The sequence below is a fragment of the Mauremys mutica genome, unplaced genomic scaffold (assembly GCF_020497125.1).
Source record: "Mauremys mutica isolate MM-2020 ecotype Southern unplaced genomic scaffold, ASM2049712v1 Super-Scaffold_100210, whole genome shotgun sequence".
Lineage (NCBI taxonomy): Eukaryota > Metazoa > Chordata > Testudines > Geoemydidae > Mauremys > Mauremys mutica.
This window is the reverse complement of record NW_025423288.1, coordinates 188,263-207,575: the sequence shown is the minus strand read 5'-3', so window position 1 is coordinate 207,575 and position 19,313 is coordinate 188,263. Positions and strand designations below refer to the sequence as shown.

The 19,313-nt window shown below is 47.9% G+C and overlaps 1 protein-coding gene and 3 non-coding genes across 4 annotated transcripts in view; all 4 read right to left on the bottom strand.

The window, feature by feature from the left end:
* Positions 1–19,313, bottom strand: part of LOC123360051 (zinc finger protein 850-like) — a gene marked incomplete at its 5' end in the record, with an annotated part of 122,856 nt that overhangs the window by 47,928 nt on the left and 55,615 nt on the right. The gene's annotated exons all lie outside the window — the stretch shown is intronic.
* Positions 12,856–12,928, bottom strand: TRNAM-CAU. The gene has a single exon. It is a non-coding gene; the product is annotated as a tRNA-Met (tRNA).
* On the bottom strand, positions 15,724–15,795 carry TRNAV-UAC. Its single transcript has one exon. It is a non-coding gene; the product is annotated as a tRNA-Val (tRNA).
* Positions 17,090–17,162, bottom strand: TRNAE-UUC. The gene has a single exon. It is a non-coding gene; the product is annotated as a tRNA-Glu (tRNA).

Sequence of the window (19,313 nt, the reverse complement as noted above, 5' to 3'; positions counted from 1 at the left end):
TAAATATTGGCACAGCATGAGCTTTATTCCAGTCTTATGGAATTTCCCCAGTGTTCCAAGTCCTAATTAAAATCAACATTAACAGTCCACCACGTTCCTCCACCAGGTCTTTCAAAACACTAGTTATCTGGACCCACTGATTTAAACACATCTAACTTTAACAGCTGCTGTGTAATGTCCTCGTGAGTTACTGTTGGAATGGAAAGACTGTCAGCATCAACATCTTATGATATGAGTTACATCATCTGTTTTTCTCCAAATCCAGGAGAGAAATATTTATTGAACACTTTACCTGTTCTGCATGATTGTTGATAATTCTGCCATTTCCGTCTAGTAATTTACCATTACCATTGTTAGGATTAATTTTGTACTTAATATACTTTTTAAAACTTCCTTCTTCTTTTCATTGGTTGATCATTGATTTCCGATAGCTTCCCTTACCAACTTTCTACAATTCTCACTTTCTAACTTATATTCTTTACTATTGACTTCCCCTTTCTTCCATATATTTTATTTGGAGAGTGTTGGGATTCCTACCAGGGAGACACCAGCAGGGTCCAGAGACAGCCCCATCTCCTATATCAAGCTCTGGCTAGTAGGTATGTGATAAATGTGAAGACCCTGCCTCCGTCTGTCAGCTGGGAGACACAAAGGTTCTCTCTTTCTACCCTCTGATGCCTCCTGGATGCTCTAGACAAGGTGGCGTGGGACTCTGTTAACATGTGCCTCGCGGAGCTTCCATTTACCTGGTGCTGCTGTTCTGTGAGTAATGGGACTGTGAGTGGGGCAGCAGGTACTGAGTGTTGGACTCTTGCTCTTTCAGGGGCCGGTGACCTTCGAGGAGGTGGCTGTGTATTTCACCAGGGAAGAGGGGGCTCTGCTGGACCCCACTCAGAGAGCTCTCTGCAGAGACGTCATGCAGGAGAACTATGAGAACGTGACCTCGCTGGGTGAGGAGTCTTGTCCCCTGGGTTATTAGAAGCTGCGGGGGGTCTAAAGAACCCGAGTAGTAATAACTTTATACCTTTATTTGTCATACAAGTTTCCTTGCCCCCGTTTTTTGCCTTATTTCCCATACATAAGTATCATTTTTGGACATGTGCCTTTTTGGTGCCGTTAGTCATTTTAAAATTGCATTGAATGCATCCTTATTGGCTACATTAGCAACTACATTAATAACTGTAGCTTTCATGCCTTTTCCTCATTTTAATAGGAAAATATGCTGACTGTAGAATTCTAAAGTAAATAGGTGTATGACTCATGCCTGGCTTGTGTGACAGGCAGATGAGGAGAGCGTATAATGTTGCCATTCAGGACCCCACGGGTGAAGGGAGAACAGAGTTGTGGGAGAGGAGAAGAAGGGGGGAGTAGATAATTCTGGGGTGCCAGGACATGGGGAGGGTGTGTGCAGGATTAGAGCTAAGAAGCAGCAGGGAGGGATGAGGTAGTGAGAGATGAGGAGGGAACACAAGATGTTCCCAAGGTGCTGGGAGGTGGTGTCGGCTGAGAGTAATGGGATGAAGGGGAGAGGAGTGTGGAGGAAGGGCAACCAGGAAGTGGGCTGGATGGGTCAGTGGAGGGGAGGAGAGGTTTAGGGATCTGGAGCTGTGAGGAATCCCAGATCTTTAACCCCGAATCCCTACCCTTTCATGGATTGAGAACTGGTTAAAAGACAGGGAACAAAGGGTAGGAATTAATGGTAAATTCTCAGAATGGAGAGGGGTAACTAGTGGTGTTCCCCAAGGGTCAGTCCTAGGACCAATCCTATTCAATTTATTCATAAATGATCTGGAGGAAGGGGTAAACAGTGAGGTGGCAAAGTTTGCAGATGATACTAAACTGCTCAAGATAGTTAAGACCAAAGCAAATTGTGAAGAACTTCAAAAAGATCTCACAAAACTAAGTGATTGGGCAACAAAATGGCAAATGAAATTTAATGTGGATAAATTTAAAGTAATGCACATTGGAAAAAATAACCCCAACTATACATACAATATGATGGGGGCTAATTTAGCTACAACGAGTCAGGAAAAAGATCTTGGAGTCATTGTGGATAGTTCTCTGAAGATGTCCACGCAGTGTGCAGAGGCGATCAAAAAAGCAAACAGGATGTTAGGAATCATTAAAAAGGGGATAGAGAACAAGACGGAGAATATAGTATTGCCCTTATATAAATCCATGGTACGCCCACATCTCGAATACTGAATACTGTGTACAGATGTGGTCTCCTCACCTCAAAAAAGATATTCTAGCACTAGAAAAGGTTCAGAAAAGGGCAACTAAAATGATTAGGGGTTTGGAGAGGGTCCCATACGAGGAAAGATTAAAGAGGCTAGGACTCTTCAGCTTGGAAAAGAGGAGACTAAGGGGGGATATGATAGAGGTATATAAAATCATGAGTGATGTTGAGAAAGTGGATAAGGAGAAGTTATTTACTTATTCCCATAATACGAGAACTAGGGGTCACCAAATGAAATTAATAGGCAGCAGGTTTAAAACAAATAAAAGGAAGTTCTTCTTCACGCAGCGCACAGTCAACTTGTGGAACTCCTTACCTGAGGAGGTTGTGAAGGCTAGGACTATAACAATGTTTAAAAGGGAACTGGATAAATTCATGGTGGCTAAGTCCATAAATGGCTATTAGCCAGGATGGGTAAGAATGGTGTCCCTAGCTTCTGTTCGTCAGAGGATGGAGATGGATGGCAGGAGGAAGATCACTTGATCATTGCCTGTTAGGTTCACTCCCTCTGGGGCACCTGGCATTGGCCACTGTCGGTAGACAGATACTGGGCTAGATGGACCTTTGGTCTGACCCGGTACGGCCGTTCTTATGTTCTTATGTACCCAAGCTTTAGAGCCTACACTCCGGTTTTATTTCTGTTCAGTTTTGCTTCATTACACATTTTCCCCCAAATATTATTATTTTAACTTTTAACCTCCCTCTCCCACTTATTACCCCTCTCCTCATATAACCTCCCCATCTCTATGCACAGCGACCCTGACCACTGATTCTGAGTCCTTGCTGCATTCCTCCCTCCCATTGCAGGGCCGCTACCCAGGCATCAAGCATTAATACTCATGATTTACATCACTTACTTATTAATAATTCCAATATATGAATGCGTCCAACTGCTGAGATACTGCATAGCAACCTAATTGTTAAAGCCCACCTCCGCTTTCAGAATCCTGTGGCGTATTGCACCTGTTTGTGGTTACTCGTTAGTCTTTCAAAATCAGGGTGCAAAATATCTGACTTGGGATTCTCTCCTTAGGCCTATTCAGATAAATCCCAGACTTCAGCATAGCTACTCCCACAAAGCCTCCACCTAATATATGGCCCTTAACTGTAGCAAGCTTTGGCTATGTTTATACTACTGCAGTCAGTCGACCTACGCTGCGCAACTCCAGCTACATGAATAAAGTAGCTGGAGTCAGCGTACCTTAGATCGCGTTACCACAGGGCGTACGCTGCAGGAGGTCAACTTACTTTACTCTTCTAATCTGGATAGAGTACAGGGGGCGACTGGAGAGTGATCTGCAGTCGATTTAGCGAGTGTTTACTACACCCGCTAAATCGACCATGGGTGGATCGATCTCAGAGCGTCGATCCCGGCTGTAGTGTAGACCTGCATCGCCTCCTTGCCCCTCCACGCATGTTCCAAGCTAATAAGCAATACTCTGATCATGTCATTTTCCCTCTAGCGAGTATAAAATTGCCCCCAAGACATGGTGGTCATAGATGATAAAATCAGGTCGGGGTCAACAGGAGTGAAAGTCTGGAGAGTCTTGTCCCCCCTCTCCCCATCTGCAGCAGCCTCAAGCTGGCTTCCCTCCAGGCTCCTTGGATCTCTGAGCCTGTCCCTCCGGAGCTTGCGTGGCCCAGTTCTTGTTTCTTACACTCTCCTTTTCTGGAAGAATTAGGGGCTGTTGCTCCTGAATTTTAGTGTTTAATTCCCCAGCCTTCTCCGCACACTGGGGGAGTTTAATTCTCCCTCCCATTACACCTGAGTCACTCGGTTTCCTAATTCCCCCAAATCTGCTTTTGCGATGTCACAGTTCTGGGGTAGCGAAGCCTTTGACCTGCCTCCATGGTCTGCTCAAGCAATGGCCTCTCAGGTATCAGGCCTCTAGCCAGCCCCTCTCTGTGGGTGGGGACCCACCTGCCTCTCCTGTTTGACCAGGGTGTGAGGGTTGCAGCTTGTCCTCCACTGTGTTCACTGGACTGACCTCCAGTTCCCGTGGTTTGCTTTCTCTCCAGGGGCTGTGAGAGAGGTGGGAGTTTTGGTGATGCCAATACACACCTCAGTTTCCCTCTGGGGTTGGTGTTGCCATGATTAGAAAGAGGAGGAGACATGAAGTGTTTTGTCACGGAGCTGTCACGGGGTGATATGAATGGGTCATTAAGGACAGGCTGGGACCAACCTACATCAATGGAATACCCGACAGAGACAAGGGAATAATTGTCCCCTGTCCATGGCAGGATCTCCCCTTGGCTGAGTGAAGCACACATGGACTCATGATGTGCTTGGGAGCAGGAAGAACTGGGTTTGCAGACACAGGGAGCTCTACCGGAGCGCAGACAAACGGACAGGCAAAGTGAAAGGAAACAAAACTCTTTTTAACAGCAGCGTGGCTCAAGAGCTTTGGCCAATATGGACTATATTGTCGTCTTTGCTTCTCTGTCCTAATCTAAAGCCTTTCTAATGCTGTGTTTCAGTTGACTAATAAACCCTGCTATATTTTAACAGTCTGCCCAGTGTCACAGCAAAAACTTGCTGAGGTGCATTGAAGCATGACTGAGGAGCAGTCTCTGAACAGGAGTGTCGTTCAGCTGGGACCTGCTGGCAGAGCTCACAGGTTGAAATAGGAGTGTTGAATCCAGAGGCTCAGTCTCAAGTGTTGAAGCGACATGGTCTCTCCTTGTGGAAGAGTGGTACCCCTTGGGGGTCCAGCGCACTCCAGGGGCACCTCCCAAGGACTGTTTAAAAGCCAGGGCATCGCACAGATCCTGTGCATCCATGACACTGCGCCAGAGGTTAAGCCTTATGGGAAAAAGATATAAAACAAGAAAAGGATCTAAATGTGTATTGACCATTGCACCCTCCTCAGTCCTCGTGGGAATCCCTCATCAGTTACAAAGTGCATTAAAACCTTCCTCTAAGGCTCACCTCTGGGTTATCCGGTCGTGTCAGTTTTGTTAGAGGGCTTTCCCTTCCCCCACCCACTTCCCTGGCTCGTGTCCCGCAGACAGCAAGCAGCAAAAGACCAGGAGTCCGAAGGGCAGATAGTGCGATGTTTATTGGGGTTATTTCCAAGCAAGCAGATTCCGAAGCCCTTCCCACCAGTCGGGCTTATCGCTATACGCCCAGAGAGTCTGTTCCCCAGTGTCCCGTTCCCAGCTCTGAGGCCGCAGAGCCTTGCCTGTGTCCCTGTTCCCGTTCCCCTCATTAATAAACCTGATTCCAATTTCCCTTCCCCCTCCTGTTTGACCCCAGTTTATATAGTCATATTCCCAGCTACACCTCAACCAATCATTTTACTGAAATGTAACTAACCAGTCCTAACATACTGTAACATAATTACCTAACCAATTATATCCTACTACCCTAATTAACTTACACCCAGCAAAATTAATTATACCGCAGGCAGAAACAATTAGAGAACCAGAAAAGTGGTGGACATAAAGATAAAACAATACAGAAATGAGGGTACCACAACCGTTGATAAGTGATTTCTTGCCAGACAGGATGCTATCAAATTAAATTTTCTTTAAGCATCTTAAGATCTGTTTCTTTATCTGGTGGTTCTACCCCTTCCCCCATCCTGTGCTTGTCTTGTCTAGTTAGATTGTAAATCGTTTAGGGCATGGGCCATCTACTATTCTGTGTTTGTACTTTGCCTAGCACAATGGGGACCCACTGTTAGCTGGTCCTTAGGCACTAAGGTAATGCATATGATTTATAATAATAACTCTCCTGCCACTTTGAGCCAAGGAAGCCGGCCTTGGGACGTTACTGCTTAAAAATGAGCTGGGGTTAAAACCGTGGACTATTCTTTGTGACAAGTATCCCACAAATTCCACTGACCTCCCTTGTTTTCTTTGCTTGGCGTAGGGTTTCTAAATTCCAAACCTGATGTGATCTCGCAGCTGGAACGAGGGGAAGAGCTGTGGGTCCCAGACCTCCAGGGCTCTGAGAAAGAAATGCTCCCAAGAGCTGCCTGCACAGGTGAGGGCTTGGTTAAACCAACTCAGAAACTCTCCATGAATACAGGAAACATTTGGGATGCCCTACAAAGACCTTGTGAGCTCGCCAAGTTCAGGATTGTTCCCTTCAGATGTGGAATCATTAGGCAGATGTCACTCATGGCTTCCCACCTATCCTGACTAACAACTGGCAGCAGATCCCTACCTGATCCCGCTTTCCCCTGCATGTTCTGGTGAGATGCAGACCAAAACGAGCTCCTGATAGGTTTGATCTCTCCCGCACATATTTTGGTTTGTTCATCCCTTTTTAAATTCCTGTCTCTGAGATTTCCTTTTTCTCAGGCACAGGGAGTGACCTGTGTCTGGATTCTCTCTGTCTCCCATCAGGTGTTGGGATGGCGAGTGAGAACGAGGAGAATCCCCAGCAGGAAGATGCTGAGCAAGTAGAACCACATGGGATGTTATCAGGAAGACCCAAAGGGAATGTTTCCGGGAGTTGTGCACTCCCAGAAAAAGCAAAAGCCTGTGAAACTCAGCAGAGTCCAGAGGAAAACTTAAGTAGCCTCTCAGACCTTATTACACACGAGAGAATCAACTTGGAAGAGACACGTTACACATGGCATGAGTGTGGGAAAAGCTTCAATGAGAGCTCAGACCTTTTCACACATCAGGGAATCCACAGAGGAGAGAGACCCTACATGTGCTCTGAGTGTGGGAAAGGCTTCAGTTGGAGCTCAGACCTTATCATACATCGTAGAATCCACACTGGAGAGACGCCCTACACATGCGCTGAGTGCGGGAAAAGCTTCAGTCAGAGCTCACACCTTATCGCACACAGGAGAATCCACACCGGAGAGATGCCTTACACATGCTCTGAGTGTGGGAAAAGCTTCAATCGGAGCTCAAACCTTATCGCACATCGTAGAATCCACACAGGAGAGACGCCCTACACATGCGCTGAGTGCGGGAAAAGCTTCAAGCAGAGCTCAGACCTTATCAGACATCAGAGAATCCACACTGGAGAGACGCCCTACGCATGCTCTGAGTGCGGGAAACGCTTCAATCGGAGCTCAGAGCTTATCGTACATCAGAGAATCCACACCGGAGAGACACCCTACACATGCTCTGAGTGCGGGAAAAGCTTCAATCAGAGCTCAAATCTTATCGTACATCAGAGAATCCACATGAGAGAGATGCGCTACACATGCTCTGAGTGCGGGAAAAGCTTCAATCGGAGCTCAGACCTTATTAAACATCATAGAATCCACACCGGAGAGACGCCCTACACATGCGCTGAGTGCGGGAAAAGCTTCAATCAGCGCTCAGACCTTATCAGACATCAGAGAATCCACACTGGAGAGACGCCCTACGCATGCTCTGAGTGCGGGAAACGCTTCAATCGGAGCTCAGATCTTATCGTACATCAGAGAATCCACACCGGAGAGACACCCTACACATGCTCTGAGTGCGGGAAAAGCTTCAATCAGAGCTCAAATCTTATCGTACATCAGAGAATCCACACGAGAGACACCCTGCACGTGCTCTGAGTGTGGGAAAAGCTTCAGTCAAAACTCACACCTTATCTCACATCGTAAAATACACACAAGAGAGACCCTACACATCCTCTGAGTGCGGGAAAAACTTCATTGAGTGCTCAGACCTTGTCATACGTCGTAGAATCCACAGTGGAGAGAGATTCTGCACATGCTCTGCATTTGGGAAAAGCTTCAATCAGAGGTCATTCCCTATTAGATATCAGAAAATCCAAATGGGAGAGAACTGTGAGAAATGCCTTGATTAGGGCTGGCCAAAGATTTGTTTTTTAAAAAATCACATTTGCTAATTCCAATATAGTGATCTTTACACCATCTTCACCGTGGTCTCTCAGCTCCCCCAGATGAGTTGCCTCCTTCTGCCTTTTACAGCTCACCCTTCTTTGGGGGTCAGTCCTGTGATCTTTTCTATCAGCTCCTTTCCTTTTGACTCGCAGGAGCATGTGTCCCTCCAGCCAGGAATGTTCATCAGCTCCAGGTCGGGGAGAGAGGGTTGATGCCAACAAGCTACCCTGAGGCAAAAGCTACCCGTGTCTTACATCCACTAGGACTGTACATGGAATTGGCTGCGCAAGTTAGTGATCTTGGTGTAAAAAGACAATTATAGTTGTAGAGCAGAAGCAGCCCAGGGAGTGAACCTAACAGGTAACGATCAAGTAATCTCTCTCCTGCTATCCATCTCCACCCTCTGACAAACAGAGGCTAGGGACACCATTCCTTACCCATCCTAGCTAATAGCCATTAATGGACTTAACCTCCATGAATGTATCCAGTTCTCTTTTAAACCCTGTTATAGTCCTAGCCTTCACAACCTCCTCAGGCAAGCAGTTCCACAAGTTGACTGTGCGCTGTGTGAAGAACTACTTCCTTTTATTTATTTTAAACCTGCTGCCTATTAATTTCATTTGGTGGCCCCTAGTTCTTGTATTATGGGAGTAAGTAAATAGCTTTTCCTTATCTACTTTCTCCACATCACTCATGATTTTATATACCTCTATCATATTCTCCCTTAGTCTCCTCTTTTCCAAGCTGAAAAGTCCTAGCCTCTTTAATCTCTTCTCATATGATTCCAAACCCCTAATCATTTTAATTGCCCTTCTCTGAACCTTTTCTAATGCCAGTATATCTTTTTGAGATGAGGAGACCACATCTATAAGTAGTATTCAAGATGTTGGTGTACCATGGAGTTATATAAGGGCAATAATATATCCTCCGTCTTATTCTCTATCCCCTTTTTAATGATTCCTAACATCCTGTTTGCTTTTTTGATTGCCTCTGCACACTGCGTGGACATCTTCAGAGAACTATCCATGATGACTCCAAGATCTTTTTCCTGATTTGTTGTAGCTAAATTAGCCCCCATTATATTGTATGTATAATTGGGGTTATTTTTTCCAATGTGCATTACTTTACATTTATCCACATTAAATTTCATTTGCCATTTTGTTGTTCAATCACTTAGTTTTGTGAGCTCTTTTTGAAGTTCTTCACAGTCTCGTTTGGTCTTAACTATCTTGAGCAATTTAGTGTCATCTGCAAACTTTGCCACCTCACTTTTTACCCCTTTCTCCAGATCATTTATGAATAAGGTGAATAGGATTGGTCCTAGGACTGACCCTTGGGGAACACCACTAGTTATCCCTCTCCATTCTGAGAATTTACCAATTATTCCTACCCTTTGTTCCCTGTCTTTTAACCAGTTCTCAATCCATGAAAGGACCTTCCCTTTTATCCCATGACAACTTAATCTACGTAACAGCCTTTGGTGAGGGACCTTGTCAAAGGCTTTCTGGAAATCTAAGTACACTATGTCCACTGGATCTCCCTTGTCCACATGTTTGTTGATCCCTTCAAAGAACTCTAATAGATTAGTAAGATACAATTTCCCTTTACAGAAACCATGTTGACTTTTGCCCAACAATTTATGTTCTTCTATGTGTCTGACAATTTCATTCTATTTATTGTTTCAACTAATTTCCCCAGTACTGACGTTAGACTTACTGGTCTGTAATTGCCGGGATCACCTCTAGAGCGCTTTCTAAATATTGACGTTACATTAGCTATCTTCCAGTCATTGGGTACAGAAGCCGATTTAAAGGACAGGTTACAAACCATAGTTAATAGTTCTGCAACTTCACATTTGAGTTCTTTCAGAACTCTTGGGTGAATGCCATCTGGTCCCGGTGACTTGTTAATGTTGAGTTTATCAATGAATTCCAAAACCTCCTCTAGTGACACTTCAATCTGTGACAGTTCCTCAGATTTGTCACCTACAAAAGCCAGCTCAGGTTTGGGAATCTCCCTAACATCCTCAGCCGTGAAGACTGACACAAAGAATCCATTTAGTTTCTCCTCAATGGCTTTATCATCTTTAAGCGCTCCTTTTGTATCTCGATCATCAAGGGGCCCCACTGGTTGTTTAGAGGCTTTCTGCTTCTGATATACTTAAAAAAACATTTTATTACCTTGTGAGTTTTTGGCTAGCCGTTCTTCAAACTCCTCTTTGGCTTTTCTTATTAAATTTTTCACTTAATTTGGCAGTGCTTATGCTCCTTTCTATTTACCTCACTAGGGTTTGACTTCCACTTTTTAAAAGATGCCTTTTTATCTCTCATTGCTTCTTTTACATGGTTGCTAAGCCCCAGTGGCTCATTTTTAGTTCTTTTACTATGTTTTTTAATTTGGAGTATACATTTAAGTTGGTCTGTGTAGTGGGGCGGACTGCCCCATTCCCTGTGAGAGTGGGCTGCGGCAGGCCAGGGTGCCTGCTCAGACAGGGAGCCAATCAGAAAAGGGCTTATTGTGAGCCAATCAGGGCCCAGTTTGGAGACAGCCAATCCGTGCCCGGCTCAGACATATATAAAGGCTGCGCAGGAAGGGAGCAGTCAGTCTGTCCCTGGCCTTTGGGTGGGGAAGGTCAGTCTCCAAGGGTGGAGACTAGCACCGCGGAAAGCGCAGTGCTGGCCTGGCCTGGCCTGGGCTCGGGGAGGCTAGAGAGCTTGAGCCTGTAGCCTGCCAGGCTGCAGGCCCTGAAGGGAAGGGCCTAGTGGGTGCAAGGGGCCATAGGGGAAGTGGCCCAGGGAAACAGACAGCGGAGGGGAGAGAAGGACAGCGAGGCTGAGGCCAGAGGGTCCCTGGGCCGGGACTCAGAGTAGAGGGCGGGCCTGCCCCCCCCCTTCCTCCTTGCAGTACACCCAGCCAATGGCCGTAGGGAGCGGCCATTGTACTACCCCAGATCCCTGACAAGAGGGATTGGACTCAGAGGGCGGTTGGACAGAGTGGCTGGGGTGTAGGACTGCTGATCACCGACCCCCGGAAGGGGATGCAGATGGACTAAGGGGCACTGCCAGAGAGCAGTGGCCTCGAAGAGGACGCCGCTGAGCAGGCAGCAACGCGGGTCCAGAGACAGCAACAGAGGGCAGAACGACGGACGGGGCACCACCAGGAGGGGGCGCTCCACTGGACAGAGCTAATTCCCGGAGTCACCAGTGGGAGGGGCCAGGTGGTGAGTCCCAACCCGTTACAGTCCTCTATTATGGTGTCTTTAAAAAGCGTCCATGCAGCTTGCAGGGATTTCACTTTAGTCACTGTACCTTTTAATTTCTGTTTAACTAACCCCCTCATTTTTGCATAGTTCCCCTTTTTGAAATTAAATGCCACAGTGTTGGGCTATTGAGATGTTCTTCCCACCACAGGGATGTTAAATGTTATTATATTATGCAGTTTATTTTGAGCAACTGCAGTTAGTCGGGAGAGTCCACACGGGCAGAGTTTCCCCTCCTGAGGTAGGTCTCGGTTAGATAAACAGTTAAGGCAAGCATTTATACCTTTTGTGACATGCAGTTGTTGCTCCTTACTGTATTTTGTTTGTACATATTCCTTTCTGATCTCTTACTTCTCTCAGCAATTTCTGCTACAATCTGCATTCTATTCTTATCTAACACAAGGTCGAAAACCAGCATCTCTTACAGTTCTTTTCCACTCGCCCAGACCCTGCTTGTAAGTCTCGTGTTATTAGCTGTTAGAGTTAGCCTGTTAAATATCAAAATAAGGAGAAAACACAGTTATACAAAGGAAAACGAAATCACAAACAGAAATGTCATTGGAAATACAAATATAAAAAAGGGAAATGCAATTCCCATCACTTTATCATGTCTGGGCCATTCCTGTATCGAGAGCACCTGCTAAGGTCCCTGTGTGCTTACGAGAAACCTGGAGGAACTCATACCACAGCCTGAACATGAAACTCAACTGCTCCCAGGTGCCGCAGGAAAACCCTTTCCCTGCTGTGACGTTGCAATCCATAGGATTTTATGAAAATATGCTAATGAGTGTGAATATAATGTAACTGGAATATGCTTCGTGCAAAAGGTCTCTTGTACAGTATCATTAAAAAGCTTATAATCTACGGTGTGTGTTCACCCTATTTGTATGAACCGATCATTCTTGTATCTGAAACTAGAAATGTGAACTATAACTCTGAGGTCCTGTTGTAATGATGCAAAGTGTGGGCCATTAATAGTGGTTTGGACTCTTGAATGCTCCCATTAACTAGGACAATTGACCGGAGATGGCTCTGTCCTGCACCATCTGTGCGTCAGGCCAGGAAGAATGAAGGCTTGGGGTCTCACAGGACATGTGACCATGTCTCCCGGTATTGGGGCTCTTCCCCAGGAGAGAGATGAAAGATTCCTGCCTTGTACCAAAGCTGTATAAGGGGGTGGAACAGAAGGAAGGTGGCTGCAGTCATGAGAAATCCCCTAGCTACCACCTGAGCTGGAACACGGACTGTACCAGGTGAAAAGATTGGGCCCAGACTAGAAATAAGTCTAGTCTGCAAAAGAAGCTTATTGGAAGATCTCCGAGGGTGAGATTTGATCTGTATTGAGTTTCATGCTGTATTAGTCTTAGACTTGCATGTTTTTGTTTTATTTTGCTCTGTGGAGAATAAAAACTCCACATAGAAGAAAAAGTTAATGCCCTAGAAAAGTCTGTGTGTGTGTGTGAGATGGGTGGGAGGGTGTCTAGAAACCACTCTCCTATAGTTTCTTTTCTCTGGTTTCCTGTAGAAAATCTGAAGCAGGGAGCAAAAAACCTCATCTTCTCTGAGGTTTGACCTCAGGCCCTTCAGATTATGAGACTGACACGCTGCCAACTGCGCTAAGAAGGCTTGGAAAAACTTTAGGCTCAGTGCATATATAGGACCCTTCTACAGCAGTGACTGGGGCAGGGAAGGAGCCAGTGATGTGCTGGAAGACACAGGGAGCTCTGGTGACCAGAGACTTTTCCTGGCAGCAGAGAAATCAGTTTGCCCTGCCAGTGAACAATCTACTGGAACTAATGGCAGCACAGGGGGGGATGTTTCCAAGCTGTGCACCTACTTCCACATTTTAGAACTTACTCTCCTTTTCCTAGTAGGGCACTTTCCATGTGAATTAAGCAAAGCAAGTTGGGGAAACTACACAAGGAATAGAAACCAGGGCGCCAGATAAGGGTTGAACTCATAACCCCAGCAGTATCCCCATTTGCACTAACCAGTTGCACCACTGCAGGTGCTTCTTAGACAAAGCTGGGAGGCAGTTATCAGTCTCTGTGGGTCACACCTTTGCCTGCTAATTGAAAGGTTGATGCATCAAATCTAACTCAAGATGCGGCTTTTCAGCCATGAGACTCCAGGACATTTTAACAGGAAGAAAATCTCCTCTATTCTGGTTTAGCCCCATTTGACTCCTTCTGCCCATCTTCTCCCGCCCCCGCCCCCGCCAGTCTCTTTCCTTCCCCACTGGGGCCGTGCAGAGAGGAGCCCCACTCAGTCTCTGTCATAGAGAGTCTGTATCCCATAAAGGGAGGGAGGGGTCGCTCCAAAACACTGATAATGGGTGGGGAGGGGTGTGTGTGGTTAGGGGGAGACAGGATGGAGATCTAATGGTGGGTCCCAGAGAGATTCCCTCAGATTGGGGCAATCCCCTACTGCCCCCCATCAGCCAGCTGTGGGAAGAACAACTTGGGATTGCTTGGGGAAGCTACCTTTAAAAACACAAGTGTAACATGCTAGTTACATTTTAAAAAGACCAAAGCCTCCTCAAACCCAGTGTCAATCACTGGAATGATTTTGCCTTGATATTTTAGCTGCCGCAGACACAAAGCGAGTCAAATTACAGTTTCCGTTTGGAGTCAGTGCACACACAAGAATCCGGAGGCTTTTAATTCCTTAGGTTCTGCCGCCATTTCATTTGTTTCCTGTTCCAAGATTTATCCTTGTGCAAAGCAACATTATGCCCTTGGGAGTGTCCCGCTCCCTGGTCCTGCCTGCCGCCCATGGGCAATTTAAAAGGGCCTGGGGACCCCTGCCACCACCACCAGCAGCACAAGGGGACTAAGGTACTTTCCTGCCCGCCCTCGCTCCGTGTGGCACGCCACTCCCAGAAACGCCTGGCATGTCTCTACGGCCCCTGGGCTGGGGTGGGGGGTCTCTACGCACTGCTCCCTCCTCAAGTGCCAACTCTGTCAACTGTGGCAATGGGAGGTGCGGGGGTGGAGTCTGAGGGCTGCTGCCGGGGTGGGGTGGGGTGGGGTGCAGGTTGCTTTCGGGAGATGCCCAAGGTAAATGCTGCACCCCTCACTATCTCCTGCACCCCCAACCCCCTGCCCCAACCCAGACCTCACACCCAAACTCCTTCCAAGACCCTGCCCCCCCACACCCTCCTGCACCCCAACCCCCTGACTGAGCCCAGACCCTGCACCCAAACTCTCTCCAAGAGCCCAGCCCCTCTCCCTCCCTCACCCAAACTCTCCCCCAGAGCCTTAGGCAGGTGTGTGTGTGGGGCGGGGGGCAGGACTTGGTCCCATTCTGGGCACCACCAAAAATTATCCAAACCTGCCGCCCCTGTCCAGCCCAACCTTCTGCTGATGCATCTCAGCCCACACCTGGGCAGGGTTTGAAGCTTCGATTGCTTAAATTCCAGGATACTGAGGGATTTCAGCTCCCCTTTGCCCAGAGGGAACCTTCACCCCACTCCCAGCCAGGTTCTTGTCCATGGGATCACTGTAGGGGGGCTGGGTCCCTTGGTGTCTTTTCTCTCTCTGCGACAGGCCAGGGTGCAATAACTGGGGCATCTGAGCACCCAGGACCTTCTGTGGGGCTGCCATTCCCCTTCCCCTTCTGTGGTCTTGTCTGTCATTGACTCCAGCCTTTTTTCTGTCCATCATCAGCACCATCCCAAGCAAGCTGCACTCACCTCAAAAAGACAAAGAGTCCTGTGGCACCTTACCGAGAAACGGACGTATTGGAGAATAAGCTTTCGTGGGTGAATCCCCACTTTGTCAGAACAATGTAGTGGAAATGTCCAGGGTCGGGTATAAATATGCAGGCAAGAATCAGTCTAGAGATAAGGAGGTTAGTTCAATCAGGGCGCATGAGGCCCTCTTCTAGCAGTTGAGGTGTGAGCATCAAGGGAGGAGAAACTGCTTTTGTAGTTGGCTAGCCAGGCACAGAATTCCCACTCTATTCAGCTGATGAAGTGGGGATTCACCCACGAAAGCTTATGCTCCTGTAAGTCTGTTAGTCTATAAGGTGCCACAGGACTCTGTCTCTTTTTACAGATCCTGACTAACACAGCTGCCCCTGTGATACTCAAAAAGACAGTGTCCCCTGTTGGGTGTAAATCACTGACCTCTCTCCTCTCTGAGCACTGACTGCCCCTCTGTTTCCTTGCCTCTCAGTCTGTGCAGATGGGACCTTTCCCTCCAGTGCTGGAGGATTCGCCCTTCTCATCTACCCTTGTCCCAAGCAGCACAGCGGGTGGGAATCTTACATGTACCGAGGTGACTTAGGAGCAGAAACCCCCCCAGACCTTCCATGCAATTGGCACTTGCCCCTCACTGAGCAGGATTAAAACTCCTGCAGGGAGACTGCTGGGCCACATCCCAGCTGGGCATGAGCAAAGCAGCAGGGTGAAAAGAACCTGGAGATGCTGGGGACTGAACACAGGACCTTATACATGTAAAACATACGCTCTACCACTGAGCTACATCTCCAGATGGGCCATGTGTGCTATAAGTTGCACTCAGAGCCCTCCTGTTTCCAGAGCACCTAGTGGCCTAAAAGCAGCATGAGGGACGCATTCCCTGCTCTGAGGCCAAATCTGCTGTCCTGGAGGCTGCTGCTTCTTAGGGTCACTTTGCAGCAGGGCCAGATTCTATGTGTGGGGCAGAGAGAGTGGGTGCCCTGGACTCAGGGTGCAGAGATACACTCAGCCCTCTCCCCTGCATTGGGTGGGGGGTGCTGCCACCCCCTGCTGGAAGGTAATGTGTTGGGGGGAGGGGGGCACTGTGAGTCACTCAGCACCTGACAATGGTGGCAGAAGTGCTGTGGGGAGCTCTAGGTGTTTCTAGGATCTGCTCTTTCCACCTGCCTGTGAAGTCCAGCTTTCCTCAGCACATTCACTGTGGTGCAACTGGGTCACTGTTTCCATGGCTGCACAGCAAAGAATCACTCCCAGTTTCCCTTCTCTCTGCGGCAGGATTAGCCTGTGTCAGTGGTTAATGAGGTGGATCTAGTTGTAGATTGTTATTCATTCCCCACCTTGACAATTCACACAGTCCCTTTCCCATGCAGATTCCCAGCACCTCAGTGATCCTGGTAGCAGGGGTTGGGGCCTGAGATTTTCAGGGTTCTTTTCCCCTCCACCTGGAGTGAACTCAGCTTTTCCCCCATCCCAGACAATCCATGAAATAACAACAGGGGCATAAAGAAAGAGGGGAGGGAACATCTCACGGCCAGGGCTGGATGTGCCCAGGGCCCCCTGCTTGTCCATTGTTTCCATGGAATTTGGCCCCCTGCTTTGCACAAGGGACAGAGAAAGATCTCGCTGTTCCTGTGTCTGTGCAAAGAAAATTGTGCTTCCGTATGAAAGAGAGGCGGGAAATGGCCCCATGGTGGGACAATATCCTCAGGATTAAGACCTAAGGTCTCAGGCTGAGAACTGATTTAACTCCACTCATCTGGGATTTAACAAATTGTCTTCCATGGAGCAGGGCCAGTTCCAGTGTTTTTGCCACCCCAAGCGGAAAAAAATAAATAAAAAAGCTGCAGTCAGCGGCAGCTCTACCTCTGCCGCTTTTGGCCTCAAGTCCTTCCCTCTGAGAGGGACTGAGAAGGCTGAAGCCTCCCCTTTCCATTGACAGCCCCAGGGACCTGCTTGCTGCGCTGGTGCCTGGAGCCAGCCCTGCCATGGAGACACTGGGAAGATGGGGGGAATCAGGAAAATACCATGGATTTGTTTACACTGCAAGTGAAGAATAACTAGAGTATTTTTGGTTTAAAGTCACTTTCCCCTTACTGGGAATTGAACCCAGGCCTTGGCAGTGAAAGTGCCAAATCTTAACCACTAGACCACCAGGGAGGTGATGATACTGTTTTTCTTTTCACTTATGTTACACTTTCTTAGGCTACTTTCTATCCAATTTCTGAAGCTGCTCCATTGTCCACTCCCTGAGGGGCTAAGAGCAGAAAGTGCAGGAATCCCTGTACTCAGGGTCACAACCTGAGACCAACCCAAACCACTGAAACAAACATAAATGATGCTTCCTCCAGCAGGATCACAGAGCAACACAAAGAAAACCCAGCAGGAACAATCCTCCTCTGCCTTCATTTACCCCATCGCAACCCTCTCAGCAGCTGACTCTTGTGGGAAGGATGCTGAGCTGATAGGAGCTCTGGCATAGAGACCAAGCGAGGGGTGTTGCACTCCCTCAGTGGGAGCTGATCACATTCTGACTCTGGAGGAGGAGGGAAAGGCCATGGCCACATGATGGGGCCAGTAAGTACCACAACATGGTTCTTTTCTGTGGGATGACTCTGAACATTGACTGATCTCCACTTCCTTGGATTTGAAGAGATGTTTAGTTGGGCACTTAGGAGGCTGAAGCAATTTTATGGAAGGTGACACTACGATTAAAGGGTTATTTAATGTTGTAGAAATTGTTAAAAACACTGAGCTTAAACTGGAACTGCCTGTTGTTAAAGGCTGGTTTCCCCACGTTAGTTCCATAAGCTCTGCTAGAAACACCCTGGGTTCTCTCCTGCCTCGGTGGGAACTGGAGGGAATCGTCCCCTGCTGCCCTTGGCTCCAGGCTGGTTTTTCTGGGGAGGGGACGTGGAATTGATTTGTTTGCTGTTGAGAAGGGAGCCAGGCCAGTTTTCAGGGAACGAGAACTCCCAGCATCTTCCCAGCCCAGCCCAGGCTGCTGCCCTGTCCCAGCCTCTGTTCCCCTGGGGGCCCTGCGTGTTTGACTCTAGAGCAGGCCGGGAGCAGCAGCTGAGGCAGAGGACAGCCTGGGCCGGGCAGAGAAGAAGGAGTTTAGCCAGCAAAAAAGGTAAAATGGCAGTGGAGTATTACCCTGGACTCGACGGCATTTCTCCATTGGTCTGTCTGCTCTGGGGCAGGGACAATAACACGTCCTGCTGCATTCGTTATTTCAAAGGGCGGTTTAGGATTTTCATTCTCACACACGGTGCACAAAGCAGGACTCAACCTTTGGCGTAAACTAAACGAGCTGCCCACAGATTCTAGCAGCCACAATGAGCATTTGGGTGAGAGCTCAGACCTGCCCCTGTCCCAGAGGAAGGGGGTCATCTGTGTGGGGACTGGACCACTGACCTACCCGCTCTTAACTCCCAAACTTTCAGTAACTCTATTATCAGTGCCTGTGAGTGTTATTTAAACCATAAGAAAAACCACACTGGGCCAGACCAAAGGTCCATCTAGCTCTGAATCTTGTCTTCTGACAGTAGCCAATAGCAGGTGCCCCAACAACCAGTCAAGAAGGCACCACTGGGAGTTGAACCCAGGATCTGTTATTTACGAAACAGATGCTTTAGCCAGCTAAACCATAGTGCCTGCTGGTAGCTAAAACACACTGTCTGCCCACATCTGACTCCCTGCCATCTCCACCGGGGCCTGACAAGCTTTGCTTGTGTTTGGATTCTGCAAAGCAGAGGAGCAGGTGACGTTTCCCTTACAAGTTGTATGTGAGTGAATCTTTGGCCAGGTCTGCACTACAAAGTTATTTCAGCAGAATTATATTGCTCAGGTGTGTGAAAAACACACAACGCTCCCTCGGTCAGCAACTTGTGGCTGGTGTACACACTGCAATGCCACGTCTGGTGACAACACTGCCCTGTTTAGGTGACAAAATAAAACGAATTCGATGAGCAGTCTGGAGCTTTTTGCAGCAAACTTAAAGTGAGAGAGTGTCACTGTAGACGCTGCTGTTCATTATATCACCATAACTGGCCTCCTCCAGTATCCCACAATGCCCGCTGTGAACTCGCCTGCCCTGCATTCCTGCTACAGAGCCATGGGCCCCTCCCTTTCATCGCTCTGGGAAGTTCTGACAGCTGAGCCTGCTGCTCTGCTCCGGCAGCCAGTAGCAAATCACTGCCGTGGATGCTGCTCTCTCCCGCACAGCGAACACAGAGCAGGGTGGTGGGAACTTCCTTACATGGTGGGGGGGGGCACCGGCATCTGAACTGTGATACCCCCATGACACCT